Below are 12,391 nucleotides of genomic sequence, written 5' to 3'. Positions count from 1 at the left end.
TGCCGATTTTAATTCTGTACCTTCTCTTTTTACAGGAGTGGGAGGTGGGATCTACGTAAGAGAAAATGGAGTTCTCGTATGGACCGAGATTTTCTACGAGGAGAAATTTCGTATAGGCTAAAGGAAAATGTCGCCACGAAAACTATATTATCATTCAAGTAGTGAAGATATTTTGCAGGTTTATTAATGAGGAAGGGAGATCAATCAGGTATGCCCACAGCTCGAGTAGTTAAGTCGTCGGGATGGCGACAACAGCGGAGGAGAAGAAACCGAAAACAATGGAAGGCCCCCTTGGCGCGTAGAAGACGTGCTTCGTCGGGCTGGAGAGGAGAGTGGAAATGAAAACTACTTAGAGACCGAAGTAGAAAAAAATTAATGTAACTGGGCACGAAGGAGTATATCGAAACAAGAAATCCAGATTGAAGAAAACCAGATTGAACAAGAGAATCGAATTTAGAGAAAAGAACAAGAAGAATGAATTTAAGTATTTGTAGAAGTTTATTAGAAGGAAGAAACACGTGTGTATATACGATGAATGGAACCGTCCCTAATTAGAATACAAACTTAAAAACAGTCTGATATGTATGTACATAAAGTTTAAGGAATAACTTTTATAATAAAGAAAATGAAAATTAAACTAAAAGATTTGAAGTACTCAAATTTATTTATTATATCCAGAAATCGTAGTTTTGCTTTCTAGCCTGTTAATTCAGGCTTCTATAACTATACAATTATCAAGGTTATCTATACTACTCTTTAACAGATTTAGTCAACTTTAAGTCAACTTCAAGTCAACTTCGTTCTTTTTTCTGTAGATGACTTCTCTCACGGTTACTCATTTTATTACTATATTCTTACCATCTTCGTTATTTTCTCTGTACATCTGTTCTTCTTCCATCTTTATTCTGTACATTTTTCTTCTACGACGAATAACTTTCTTCGCTTCTCTTACGCCGCCTTCGCTTCCTCATTTTTAACTACGCCGATTGCTTAAGTTTCTGTAATTCACGTTTTTTCATCCTTTACGCCGGCTGTGTTCACCTGTCATTTCATGTGTAGCTGCTGGTGCTCTATTCTCCTATTGTAGAGCTATCACCAAATATATATACATGCTAGAAACCCTTCTCGCCCTACAGAGTAGCTGGTTCTCATGTCGAAGGCACGTGTTAACGAAATGAGCTCTCACCCACGCTTTCGAAGCTGCCTTCTAAGCTCAATTTCACGCCTAAATTACCTCTGGATGTTGTTGCATGCTGGTAAAGAAAAACACCGAATAAGTAATTTTAACAGAAGCTTCGAGGTTCTTAAATTATGAACATGGAACTAAAAAGAAATGAAAATCCCTATACCCTTAAAACTACCAATTTATAAAAACGTTCACACTATAAATATCTCAACCCCTGAAAATATAATTGACTGTTTAACAATACATTAACTGATATTCGCTGTGTAAGTTTCACCTGCTTGCACTAAAATATCCTCTGCAAGTCAAAATTATAAATTTCATCATACCCATTTCATCAGTAAAAATTTTTAGATCCTTTTTTAGGAGATCCATTTCAGAAAAAAAGGGGCAAACCTCCATCTTTGAATAAGGAGGTTTGCCAGAGAAGCAAGTGGTTACCTGTTGGTCAGGTTAACGAGAACGTTGTAACTTACACGGAATTTCCTATATAGAATATCATGAATGAAAAACTGCGCAACATTTCAACTAAAACCACCAAAATAAAAACACATTAGGAAATGTGCACTAGTCCTATACTAAAAACAAAATCAACCTTTAAATAACCAGAAATCCATAGGAACAACACTGGTTTCCAAGTAAGTCATAGGTCATAATACTCATTTGTTTCTTTGACTTAACTGAAAGCTATTCTCTGGGAGCGTCATATAACTAAGAGACCCTATGGAATGATTTTTTATGCTTAACCCTGAAAAACTGCGCAACATTTCAACTAAAACCACCAAAATAAAAACACATTAGGAAATGTGCACTAGTCCTATACTAAAAACAAAATCAACCCTTAAATAACCAGAAATCCATTGGAATAACACTGGTTTCCAAGTAAGTCATAGGTCATCATACACTCATTTGTTTCTTAGAATGACTTAACTGAAAGCTATTCTCTGGGAGCGTCATATAACTAAGAGACCCTATGGAATGATTTTTTGTGCTTAACCTTAACTATTCTCATTAACAGCCTTATGCTGCTTTGTCATGGAATGAAGAACTTTCAGAAGCGTAACTGCAGTACTTCCAACAACAGGGTCTAGCTTTCATGAAACAAGAAAACTTTCTGCTTTTACGGATTATAAACAATAACAGTGTCAAAAGTGTCAAACTGACTTCTTCCTCAAAGCCTAACTTGGCCAATTCCACTTATCTCACCTGCTGCAGGAAAAAACAAAAGCAAGCTCGATTTTAATTACCACCACAGAACATGATTCTGCCTTTGTCTCTTCCCTATACATTGCAGAGGGTTTTCAAGTTACTCAACGGCACTCACACTTGAGCATTTAATCAAGAATCAAAATAGAGGAAAACCCCTTTCAAAGTCCCCTTTCAAAGTTCTCTGATAAAGTTGAAACTATCAGATGACTGTACACCTCGGCAGAAAAATCAATTCACAACCAATTTCAAAGCCCAGCATAAATGCTTTGGCGATTTGGCGATATAAAAACAAAGCAAATCAAAATCCCCTTTCATGCCAGTTTATAAAAGTTATAAGATTACAAGGCAAGATATTCCTCAAAGAGTGAAGGGGAAGAATATATAGTGAAAAGTTAGATTGCCAGCTACAGAAAAATGGACCAAAATAATACCCTTCCTTTTTACCCTTGTACAGGTAACAAAGAAGCAGAAATCTTAAACCTCCAATACCAACTTCACTCCAATCAAAGAGGAGCAGGCGAAAGATTCAACTAGCTCAATCTTTGTACACCCAGCACCAGGCCTTATGTCCCAATTTCGGACACTGGCGCCCGAGCACAAACACTGGCTTAGTTCCATGCGACTGACGTTTACAAACCACTAGATAAGAAGAGCAAACCTGAGGCTAGAGTAAACCAGCAGAGTTTCAAACGCTCGACAAGGTCCCAGCGTCAAAAGGCTGGTTACCAGTGGGTTTAGTCTGGTTTCTGAAAAACTTTTGCACGTGACATTGTCGATGGGTGCAGAGGTGATCACCGGATTTCTCAAGTAAGGGATAACAGCACGAAAAGCATTGTCAGCCCTCTCAAAAGGTTTTCTGGGGATTGTTGGCCATTCCTTGAGGGGCAGGACAACCAATATTTCTCCCATAATTTGGAAAATTGTTTATTTTTTGGGCTTCGGTAATCTACACAAGCTGAAATTCAGCCTAAGACTTAATCACAAGAAAATTTAATCGAATTATGACATCAGGTGGAATACAGACCAGCGAATGTATCTCCCAATCCCCTTTATCTTAATGCCTCATTGACCGAATTGTCTAGTGCCAAAGAAGTGCGGAAGTCTGAAGCTATCACAGTGGAGAAAATGCGAATTTAAACACTGACAATATAACAATACATAAGAGCATATATTACCTGCACCAAATATATTTGATCTCCATGCCTTTTGTGTGGAATTTTTGACATGCTTCATCCATTGGGAAAAAACAGGTGAGCTCTCACAATCTTAGTGGCTTCCACAAGCTCTTTCGTTGATCGAAATATCTAGCCCATTGTGCGTCATCCTGGAAACAAGATCGAATGCTTAAAGAAAGTTTTGAGGTAATTTTATTAAAATGCACAACTCTTAAAAGTAAAGCAAAACTAACCAATTACAAATTTCCGCTATGATAGACAAATTTAAATTTAGCCGAAACCAAAAAACCATAAAAAGCTATCACAGTGGAGAAAATGCGAATTTAAACACTGACAATATAACAATACATAAGAGCATATATTACCTGCACCAAATATATTTGATCTCCATGCCTTTTGTGTGGAATTTTTGACATGCTTCATCCATTGGGAAAAAACAGGTGAGCTCTCACAATCTTAGTGGCTTCCACAAGCTCTTTCGTTGATCGAAATATCTAGCCCATTGTGCGTCATCCTGGAAACAAGATCGAATGCTTAAAGAAAGTTTTGAGGTAATTTTATTAAAATGCACAACTCTTAAAAGTAAAGCAAAACTAACCAATTACAAATTTCCGCTATGATAGACAAATTTAAATTTAGCCGAAACCAAAAAACCATAAAATAAGCCTGTTTTACAAAAAAAAAAAAAAAAAAAAATGTACACCTGACAATCAAGAGCCTTACTATTGCTATTCTTTTTTTAAGCTAGGGTTACTCGAAGTCCTCCTTAATGACATCACTAGTACACTCTGTCCTTTGAGCAAGAAACTCTGTTGATACAGCATGATGCCCTTAGAGCAAGACCCATTAATAGACCCACGTCCGTCGAGTTGCATCTACCGTCGCGTTCTTCGGTAACAATCGTCCTACAAGATTCAAAGTTACATCATTCGCATATACAACACCCATACGATCATGCTTTGTGTGCAACTAAGGATTCTAGGTTCTTGAAGTGTCAGTAAGCTTAAAATTGCAACCTGATTTTACTAGTTTTTTTTTACATACAAATTACAGAATTATATTACCAGTATTGAGACCAAGGTGACTTCGGGTACTCCTGAAAGACGTTACACTGACGCCACGACCAGCGACCAAGATCTTACGCTGGCATTTGAATCAGAATCATCATCCATATTACCCATTTAATATGTCGAGACTGCCTCGATCACCTAACTTCTTACCTGTCCCGTACCACAGGGTACGCCCCGTCAAATAAATTCGGTCTTCAAGCCTTCTGTGTGGAGTTGCGGACATTTTCACAAAAGGGGGCGAGCAACCAGTTGTGCTTTCACAATCTCAAATATCTCCAGAGCGCTCATCTTATTAAAATGTTCTAAACCATTGTACACCGTCCTAGAAAGAGATAGAAGGTTCCAGGTTAATTAATGTTACGGAACTTCTGAAATTTGAACACCCATAAATTAATGTATGATGAAACTTAAATTTTGTTATAATCGACAAAAAATTGTCTTAGGAAAATTTCAATTCTGGTCTTTACTGCAGGCCTTTGGCAACCTTAGAGAATTTTTTCATAAAATCAGTGCACGATTAAGCCTTTTCATTTTGCTAAAAAGCAAATTTGTACATCTGACAAGATCTATACAAATGCTTTTACCTATACAAATGCTTTTACCTGTACTGAGGTAAAGATTACTCGAAGTCCTCCTAAAAACATCACAATTACACCTCGTTCGTGGAGCAAGAGACCATCCATCCACACATGATGCTAGTGAAATAAGACCTGTTGATAGATCACGACCGCTGAGTTACTACCATCGTCCAGTTGTTTGGTAACAATCGTCCTATAAGATTGAAAGGAACATCAGTCAAATATGATTATGTAACAACCATGGGACCACGATAAGGGCAACTTATGAGTCAAGATTCTTAAGGAGTGCTAATTACATTATGAAAAAAAAGACCTGCTTTCACTAATTTTTTTCACGCTATTTACACGATTGTTTTACCCGTATCGAGACTAAGGGGTCTTCAGTTCAAGGAATTTTACGCCACGACCAAAGATCAAGATCTGAACCAATGCCCATTGATCATACCAAGACTGTCTCGGTTTCTAACCGGTCCTCTACCACAGGGTACGCCCACCTCGAGTACGCTCCATTGTTGAAGTCTTAAGTCCTCCAAGAAAAACATTGCTTTAAAGCTGGAAAAAAAGGGCAAATAAAACATTCTGGGCTACCAAATTTTCCAGGTTACTAGCCATTTTTCCCCCATCAAAAACTAAACAGGTTCACTTAACCGAATATTTGTAATTTTTTGTTACCTCAAGAACAACATCGGTACATTAGCAACTTTTCTCAACAAAAACCAAACTCACTACAAATTCACTTAGCGAATATTTGTAATTCTTTATGCTATCTCAAGATGAACATTAGTCGAGTACCAGGAATACTTAAATGCCCCAACTTTTAATTCCAGGATCGTTACTAGTGCCTTGTTAGTTATCAATTACGTTAAGTTTCTCAGATCTGTGGTGCTAAATAGCTTACTGACAAAACCTAGGGAAGTTTAGATTTTGACAAAACACTGACCTTGTTATGCATATTACTCCATCTTCAGGTAGGTAGAAATCCCCGGCCAAGCCATTTTGATAAAGACATTCTGCCTTTTTGTCTTTTCATTTAACCTTCTGAAGAAGATTAATTTTACGTGTGCAGGACTTAAATTTTCAGAACATATTTCGACCATGAACGCCTGCGTTACCGTGTTGAAAAGTTCAACTACACCTTAAATTCTTATTTTCGCAACCACTATAAATTCCAGCAGTTAACTGTAGGGGTACGATTATCTATGCTTAGGATCCCATTATCTGTCTGGTAAGAACTAAAGTTCGACGCTAATTATCCCTTTAATTACAACATATGCTTATAAAATTGGGATCTGTCGAGTCGTGATAACTTTGTTAATTAACATGTGATGCACTTAAATGCATTTTCAGTAAAAATTATTTTCATTAGCATCTTAAGGTAGAGTGCTTTGAGTACAATGTGTGCAGATGCGAAACCTACTTACTTGCCGTTTATGGTCAATTCCTAGTCAGCGTTTTTGGAACCTCTTGAGCAAACCTGATTATTCTAAATAGGTCAAGAAACTAAATGAACAGAACACTGCCAAAATCTTAAAAGGCATTGATAAAGCGTGCACTACGCATCCAACAATTTTATACAAAGTTCATTCTCAGAAAATTACATTATCCAAAAACCACTCCCTTTGCTTAAAAACTGATCTCAGACTTTAAAAACTCTGTCCTCTGGAGTTCATAAATGGCAGATACCAGCTACTATACTAGGCCAAATTAAAAGTGTACTCGTAGGATAATACCACAAGCTTACTCTATTCTTGACTCTCCAAATCCTGCAAAATGGTAATCAATTCCTTTGCAATTACTGCAAGTTATTATACCAGGTGCTAGTCAAGTTTGTGAAGATTTCTTATAGCTTAAAATTTATATATTTACCCATCATCAGATTTTAGGAGCCAGCTTTCTTAGCAGCAGCACTTTTGAATAACATCGAAATTTATGCTCAGCGTCATACATATCAAACTTCGTTGCGCTGTAACTGTTACAGAGTTCCCATCACTTTTTTTAGCTTAAGGTTACTTGCTCTGAAACTTTAAAGACCCCTCGTAAGTCACGCCATTAGTCAGGCATACATGTATTCTACATCATTCATATCTAGTGTGAAACCTTTCATGCTCAATTTAATAAAGCGTGGATAAGGTTAACCTGAGCCTTTCAAAATCATTTTTAAACACCATACCATAAAGGAACAACAAATGCGCAAGAATATATTTGTTATTTATTGAATACCTAATAGAAAGGTTCTTACAAGCTAAGGAAGCCACGATATTGTTCAACAAAAGTTATTCACCGTAAGTTGTTCATTATGTAGTTTCCTGTCCACGTCGAAATTACCTTAACTGCGAACGTGGAATACAGTTTCCTCTGTCACTGGCATGCATTACCTACAGGAAAAATTAATCGAAATTAGCTTACAGTACAATTAGAATATGCTAAATGGATTAAAGTTTCTATACGAATAAACTAATAAGCTCTAAGATCTTTGATAAAATTTTAATCACGATGAATTGTCAAAGTAGTTTAGTCTTAAAATATTACAATCTAAATTGCAATCTAAGTTGCTATTATTTTCACAATCTAATTACAAAATCTTTCACAGATACTAATTCTGAAACGTTTCCCGGCTTCATATATTTAGTTAAACACAAGAAGGCTGTTATTGTTAACTGAATTAGTCACTGTTTGACGAGACGTGACTACCAAATTCCAAACAATCATTGCTGTTGCATCGACCAGAAGAAAAAAAATTAACCTTTGACTTATATAACTTCCTGCAAATTGAAAAACTTCCTTCACGTAAACTCCAGTGAATAAAGATTGCACTTATCCTTAATATGAGAGAAAAAATCACGTCATGCGTAACCTTAAGCGTAATGATTATGACTATACAACGTAGTGCTCTAGTTACTGATGTTGAAATGCAAATATACCAATAAAACCACTTTAGCTCTATCAGCACTAAAACATTCACCCTGGAATATGCAGAACGCCTCTGCAGCAGCACAGTAAAGGACATGCAGCCTCCAAATTCCTTGATAACGCTACAACTTACCAAATAAAATATATATTTACTCATGTTAGCCACGACCTGCCCATCTTGACAAGATTCTCGCGCAAGGTTGACAGTTCAGGGAAAGGAACTCACTCCAGTGTGAAAGTAATCGTTAAACTAAACATTCTAGGTTCAACGCCAATTCCACAAGTCAAGCACGGATGCCCACATCAATCTTTAGCTGCAGCCTCCCTTAGCCGCATCTTTGGCAATCCCTTTCACCATCCCATAAACATTAAACTTTCGGGAAATAACCCACAGACCATGGTGCAGCAGATTTTGCGATTGCTAGCAACGAATTTCGAGCATTCAAACTGTATAAAAAATTAAGCCTATTCCGTTTGACCCCTTCATGGAGACACTATACCAGAGCACTTTCCTTTAGATATTGATGTTTGACGGACCTGTTCTCAGTAGGTTATGGTTCAAAATAAAGTTATTCGTTTTCAACGGAATACAAACTCTGAATGCTTCAGTTCAACGCATTAGCGAAGACAGTCCGAGAAAAAAAGGCGGGTGTTGGGGATGGCCTTCGAGGAGATACGTGCTAAACCTAGGTACCTCTCATGCCCAGTACACCACACCAGGTTTAAAAGATGTCTTATGGCATGTCCAGTCGAGCGGGCCTGATCGGCGGGCATGAATGCCATCAGGCTCATAACGGACAAACCAGCGAAATGACCGTGCCCGCGTTAAGCGAAATCACCAGTCTGTGCCTGGTGATCTGAGGCAAGTACTGGAGGTACGACACTGCCAGACAAGTGTGGACCTAATGTTCCTACCTTATGTAAGATGGGACTCCTTTAACTACTTTCATTGTTTTGCAAGAGACCCTGGTTTTGATTAATTTATTCACTGAAAAGCGCTGTTTAATTACTATTTCTTCATGCCTATAGAGGTATTTGACATTCAGCTTGCATGTACACGATTGTGATTTCACTACTGAATAAGCTGTATGCACAGATTTTCATTTAATATCCCCAAATTTCTCTTCACTACTTCTATGACATTCCCTCATATTTTATAGATTACGTTAAGATTTCAAGTTCATGCCATGTGCATTGCCAGCATACTATAACAAACTTCCCTTTTCATTTATAATGTCAGTTATGACGTCAGCCAGTTCCTTTTCAGATTGCTGTACGATACAAGGATCCTTTATCTTTTTACTAATGTACTACTATGTTTAAAAGGCCTCGTCTTGTAGCCCGTTTGCCCATTTTGTTTTTCTTTCATTTTTCAACACCGTTGTTCCCAACCGAAAAATTGAGACCACATGGATCTGGTTTCACATTACACTTCATTGGTTATTTACTAGGTCGTTAAATGTCCTAAGTTTCCCACATTAGTGAATATTGATTAATGAACATGCAAAACACCGAGAGGTAACTCACGAAAGAAAATCAGCTTGAGGTAGCCTGAGAAAATAGCGCCAGTTGCCTGGGAGTATGAGAAAAGGAAAGTTGAAAACTGAAAAAAAAAATGAATATAAAACAGAGTTCGGTTGACGACAAAGTGTGGGTAGCACCAGATTTATAACTTTTTTTTTATATCAAGATAGAAGGAACATAGCCGATAGTTATTCACCTTGACTGACTAATCACTCTTGAAACCGCATCGTGCTTAGAAAATCTGAAATACTCTCCCACTTTTTCTCCGCGAAATTACTTGCCCTTTCGTATTATGTTTTCTTTTTTATTATGTTTTCGTTTTATCATGTTTATCATTGTTACAGTAACAGCTTTATCAAGACTACCTCGTCCTGTGGTCCGTATACACCCAGTTATATGCCCAGTCATGATAATTATTTCAAATGAGTAAGAAAAAGATCGTAGTTCATACCTCAGTTATTCCACATTGATAATCAAGAAGATACGTTGCAAGGGTGTCCCTTCACCACGATTGGAAAGCAAGGCTGGAATGATTTCTGTGCACGATTTACATTATTATTACAGCCTTCTCTTTCTACCGAATTCACAACAGTGAAAGCTAAAAAAATAAAACACACGCGTCTCAGGTTGAGGCGGCAAGGGAAAATTTATTTCAGTATTAAGATTTAAGTCTTACTTTTTTGTGAAAATTTTGTTTGTGAAAATTTTGTCTTCGATAATACTGTCTTTTTAGTTACGAAGTTTTTCCACATTCGTTTTCTTGGATATCATTTAAGACAAATATTAAGATTCCGCAGAGATATTCACAATCCGCCAGTGGAAATTGCTCAAAACGTGGGTTTACATTTTTTTTTTTCTTAGATTATATCTTTTTGGTTGCTGTTGGTCTCAATATGTTAATTTAATGATAGCTTTAAGGCTTTATGGTTTAATTTTTTTTTTGGTATTTGGAGAACAAATACTAGCAAGAAAGTTACAGATTTGGAAAGTAGATTCGGATCTCTCTCTCTCTCTCTCTCTCTCTCTCTCTCTCTCTCTCTCTCTCTCTCTCTCTCTCTCTCTCTCTCTCTCTCTCTTTGTATAGAATGAGATTACGTTCAGTCTCAGTTTCTATAATCACGTTCACAGCCATATTGTAGTTCATGTACTATTGTTGTATAGCTCCCGTGAACTTCTCTAAGCCAATCTTTGCACCACATTCCCGTGTTTTCCTTTAGCATATGCCAATTTTTATGCTGTAGTTTTCTTTCGATCAGTACTGGCCACCCAGTTTTTCGTGCGACACTGGACAAGGTACTGGCATCGTCGGGCACGCCCGCCCATTCGTCAACTCTGCCGTGTGGACAACACTCACGGATAAGCCTGCTTGTCTGGACCTAACTTTATCATCAAGGCACCAACATCCAATACTCTAAGCAAAACCAAAAACGCCGTAATTGAAATAGTTATGACAATTCCAAAACTACAAACTAAATCATAAACCTCAACAAAAAACTATTTCCTTTATGGTCTACTAAAGCTAGTGACAAATCTGAAGGAAATTTACCTTGAATGTTTCATGCTCTCTAGCATAGTAATTTAACTATTTTCGTTCCCCCCCATAGTATAAATTGTAACGTTCGAAGTGTTTCAGCTCAAGCCACTTATTTCTAAGCTAAGCTTTTTTATTTACACAACACTTAAGCTGCAGTTGCGCCCGAGCCTGTGTAATGGTTTCTTCATTTAAATACGAAATTAAAGCTTAACTATCCGACAGTTAAGAAAACCTACCATAAAGACATTACTTTCGCTTCTGTAGACCATACACGGAGCCTCGGGACAGTTAGGTAACAATTAAAAATTCTAGCTTTCAAGAAGCTACTAGAGGTTATTCGACTTCGAAAGCATTAGAAAGCCCAGCAATTAACCGGTGTGTCAGTTTCACGACTGCAGGTATATAGTTTAATACAGGAAAACCTTTAAAAATCCCTTAACTCAAACTATGATATCACTGCCAGCTTCACTAGAAGCGCCCTAAGACAAATTAACTACCATTTTTAAACTAAATTTAAGATTACTTCAAATAGTTCCTGCTACTGATGGTTTTCAGTCGATCGAAACTGAGGGAAATTTCGCTGTGATGGTCGAGAGCTACTGAATAACCTTTTGAGGATTGTTTCTACAGGATCCCGATTGATATTAAAGTTAATAATTAATACGCAGAGAGCTTTCTGTATCATATATAGGTATTTCGTCCTAGCAACAAATCAGGAAATTTTAAGTTTAAGTGTAAGGTAATATATTCTCATGTACTTTAGATAACCGCCTTAATATAATGTCCCCATTACGCTGGACCGTATAACAGGTTTAAAGTTCTTACCTACACAGCTATTATTAAAGCACGATTCGCAGTGCACCAGTAAGCCATACGGACTAAGTGAAATGATCAATTGCCGAAATTCAAATTCACAATTCTGTCCGTTGTCGGTTGAAGGATATATATCGCCTATCCTCAAATTTTAACACTCAAATTCCACCCGCCAGATCACACCTATAAGTGTCAAAATAAATAACACCAAATTTCACAATTCTGTCCGTTGTCGGTTGAAGGATATACCCGCTTATCCTCAAATTTTAAGACTATCAAATTCCACACACCAGATCACACCTTTTTCAAGTGTGAAAATAAATAGCACCCAAATTCACAATTCTGTCCGTTGTCGGTTGAAGGATATATATCGCCTATCCTCAAATTTCAACACT

The 12,391-nt window shown here is 37.2% G+C and overlaps 2 long non-coding RNA genes across 9 annotated transcripts in view; one reads left to right on the top strand and one right to left on the bottom strand.

Annotated features, from left to right (window-relative positions):
* Window positions 1-651, top strand: part of LOC136830243 (uncharacterized) — a 119,803-nt gene extending 119,152 nt beyond the window's left edge. For 4 of the 7 annotated variants that reach the window (XR_010850620.1, XR_010850617.1, XR_010850614.1 and 1 more), the window contains one exon: window positions 36-418. This is a non-coding gene — a long non-coding RNA (uncharacterized lncRNA). Of the gene's footprint in view, window positions 1-35 lie in introns of all 7 variants that reach the window. The other 3 variants (XR_010850619.1, XR_010850612.1, XR_010850611.1) reach the window with 1 other exon arrangement.
* Window positions 652-3,957: 3,306 nt separating this feature from the next.
* The window catches only part of LOC136830242 (uncharacterized), a 9,906-nt gene continuing 1,472 nt past the window's right edge, over window positions 3,958-12,391 (bottom strand). Inside the window, exons 2-6 of one of the 2 annotated variants that reach the window (XR_010850610.1) lie at window positions 7,497-7,590; window positions 5,240-5,408; window positions 4,632-4,959; window positions 4,291-4,472; window positions 3,958-4,081 (exon numbers count right to left, since the gene is read on the bottom strand). This is a non-coding gene — a long non-coding RNA (uncharacterized lncRNA). The remainder of the gene's footprint in view (window positions 4,082-4,290; window positions 4,473-4,631; window positions 4,960-5,239; window positions 5,409-7,496; window positions 7,591-12,391) is intronic. The other variant, XR_010850609.1, reaches the window with a different exon arrangement.

This window comes from Macrobrachium rosenbergii, chromosome 4 (assembly GCF_040412425.1).
Source record: "Macrobrachium rosenbergii isolate ZJJX-2024 chromosome 4, ASM4041242v1, whole genome shotgun sequence".
NCBI lineage: Eukaryota > Metazoa > Arthropoda > Malacostraca > Decapoda > Palaemonidae > Macrobrachium > Macrobrachium rosenbergii.
This window is presented reverse-complemented; position numbering and strand designations above follow the sequence as displayed.